The sequence below is a fragment of the Nomascus leucogenys genome, chromosome 17 (assembly GCF_006542625.1).
Source record: "Nomascus leucogenys isolate Asia chromosome 17, Asia_NLE_v1, whole genome shotgun sequence".
NCBI lineage: Eukaryota > Metazoa > Chordata > Mammalia > Primates > Hylobatidae > Nomascus > Nomascus leucogenys.
In genome coordinates, this window is record NC_044397.1 from 78,772,746 (window position 1) to 78,775,129 (window position 2,384).

Below are 2,384 nucleotides of genomic sequence, written 5' to 3' on the forward strand. Positions count from 1 at the left end.
AGCGCTGAGGAACAGTGTACAACAAAAATACTTATGAAATAGTTGTTACAGTGCGTACACAGTATTCACTTTTCTAAATGGCATGTCAGCAAGTTTAGTGTGCCACAAATAACTCCTAAAAGGCACAAAACACTCCTAGAGGCCCACCTTCACACATGAATGGTTGGTCCATGGAATTGTGGCATGGCTGTTGGAGAGTGTAAGTTTTTCTTTACAATGAACAAAGGGAAAAGGAAGAGACATCTGGGTTTTCAGCATAATCCCAAACACCTCCTAATTATTTTCCTGGGCATTTGATCCCTGAGATACAAAGACCTTCCCTCCATCCCTGCCCTGTTCCAAAGTACCTGTAGAGCAAGGTGAGAGGGCAGTTAGAGGATGGGTGGGGTTGGGTCTTAAGTGCGGTCCCACAGAAATATAATGTGAACCACATGTGTAAATTTAAATGTTCTTTGTAGCCACATTTTAAAAAAACATTTAATTCATGATACTTTATTTCACCCCATACACCCAAAAATATTCTCATTTCAATATGCAATCAATGTTTTTAAATGATGAATGAGCCAGTTCACATTCTTTTTTTCATACAGTCTTCTTTACAATGGAGTGTGTATTTCCCACTTGGAGAACATCCTGGTCTGGCCTGGCCACACTGCAAGCGCTCGGCAGCCTCTTGTGGTCAGTGGCTGCCCCAGTGAGCAGCACAGCTACAGAGGCCCAGAAAAACCAACCCCAAGAGCATGGATGTTCGCTGCCTTCCTTCAACCACTCCAGGCAGGTGCGTCCACCTTTCCGCCTCATTTCCTCACCAGGGCTGCAACTGCGGAACAGCCTTTTCTCGGCAGCCTGACTCAATAGCCGTGTGTTGGGTTTCTGTAATCATAAAAATGACCATAAATATGCATCCGGAAAGAGGAATGAAAACTCCTCTAGGCCCAAACGGTAATGGCAGTACTAGGTCATCTTTCTTGGAGACGGAGGTGAAGGGAGGGCAAGGGGCCCCTGGGGAAGGAAAGAGGGGGCGGGCGTGGCGTCGAGTGCGAGGGCGGCGGCCTAGCTGCACCCGCGAACTTCCCCAAACCTGCCGCCAGGTCACCTCGCGGCGTGCGGGGTCCCTGGCAGTCGGACGCTGCAGGGTGGCTGGTTTCTGGGGCTGAGTCTGGCCAGACACAAAAGAGGAGGGAAAGGAGAAGGAAACGGAGACAAAGGCGAGGGGGAGGACGAGGAGGCGCGCGCGGTCGCGGGGCGAAGCGGGGATGCGGAGGGGGCGCGCGCAGCCTGAGGCTCCCGGGACCGGCGGGCGGGAGCAGGCGGAGCCGGCAGGGCGATTTGAATATCAGGCTTTGCCACACTCGGGGCGCCGCTGACAACTTCATTACCTCCGCATATAAAAATGACTGCCGGGGAATGCAAATAGCTCGCCCGTCTCAGCCGCCTGCCCCCATTCCGCCGCCGGCTGCAGGCGGAGGCCCCGGGAGCCGCGGCGGCCGGAGGCGCAGACGCGCCCTGTCCAACATAATGAACTGCTCGGCCGCGGCTCCGCCCACGGCCCCGCCGCCGAGCCGGGCCGGGAGGGGGAGCCGGCCGGGTGCGGGAGGTGGAAGGAGTGGGCGGCCGGGCGCGGCTCAGAGGCCGCGCGTTGCTAGTCAGTGTCGGCGCAGGCCCTGCCTCTTGACTCTGTCATCCAATTAATGCCATGAAAATGCCAGGAAACTAGAGTGCTCGGTGGGTGCCACTCGTGACCGCGAACTCTGACCGAAAAGCGGGACCCCCGGCCTGCTTCCCATGCGCCCTGGTGGTTAAATTGGACGCCAGCATCCCAGCGCCCCCCTCTCGCCTCGCCTGCAAGCCGGCGGCGGGTGTGCCGCGCCCTGCTCCCCAGGCCTGCGGCCCCCGCGGCCACCGGGACGAGGCTGCGTCGCTGTGCGGGACCCGCCTCCCGAACCCTGGGCCTTGCTGAGCTCCCCGTGTGGCCACCGAGGCAAGCCGCGTGCGGGAGGGAACGCAGGCTTCACGGCGCCTCTCTTCTTGCCCTGGCTCGCTCCCTGGCAAGAGGTCACCTCCTGCCTTCTGATAGCTCCCCCTGTCACATTTGGGCCCCTTGTGAACTTCTCGAGGAGAGGAGCTAGGTCACTTTTATTAATAGCAACAACGACAGTAGTAAACATCTGCTGAGGACTATTCTATGCAAGGCACTATGCCAACTGCTTTACCTACATGTTTATCACAGCGATCTTACTGCTCTCCTGGAAATCCAGGCTTAGCAAAGCCTTGCAAGGTGCCCAGGATAACCCAGCTAGGGTGGGAGGGAGCACAGATGAGAACCCAGGCCCCTCAACACTCTCAATCACTCTGCAGTATTTTCCGGGTCCTTCTTACAGCTC

The 2,384-nt window shown here is 56.9% G+C and overlaps 1 long non-coding RNA gene across 1 annotated transcript; it reads right to left on the minus strand.

Annotated features, from left to right (window-relative positions):
* Positions 1 to 463: 463 nt before the first annotated feature.
* Positions 464 to 1,477, minus strand: LOC101178787. The gene is made up of 2 exons (XR_004026365.1): positions 1,380 to 1,477; positions 464 to 873 (listed from the first exon to the last, which is right to left on the minus strand). It is a non-coding gene; the product is annotated as an uncharacterized LOC101178787 (long non-coding RNA).
* Between the last annotated feature and the right edge of the window lie 907 nt (positions 1,478 to 2,384).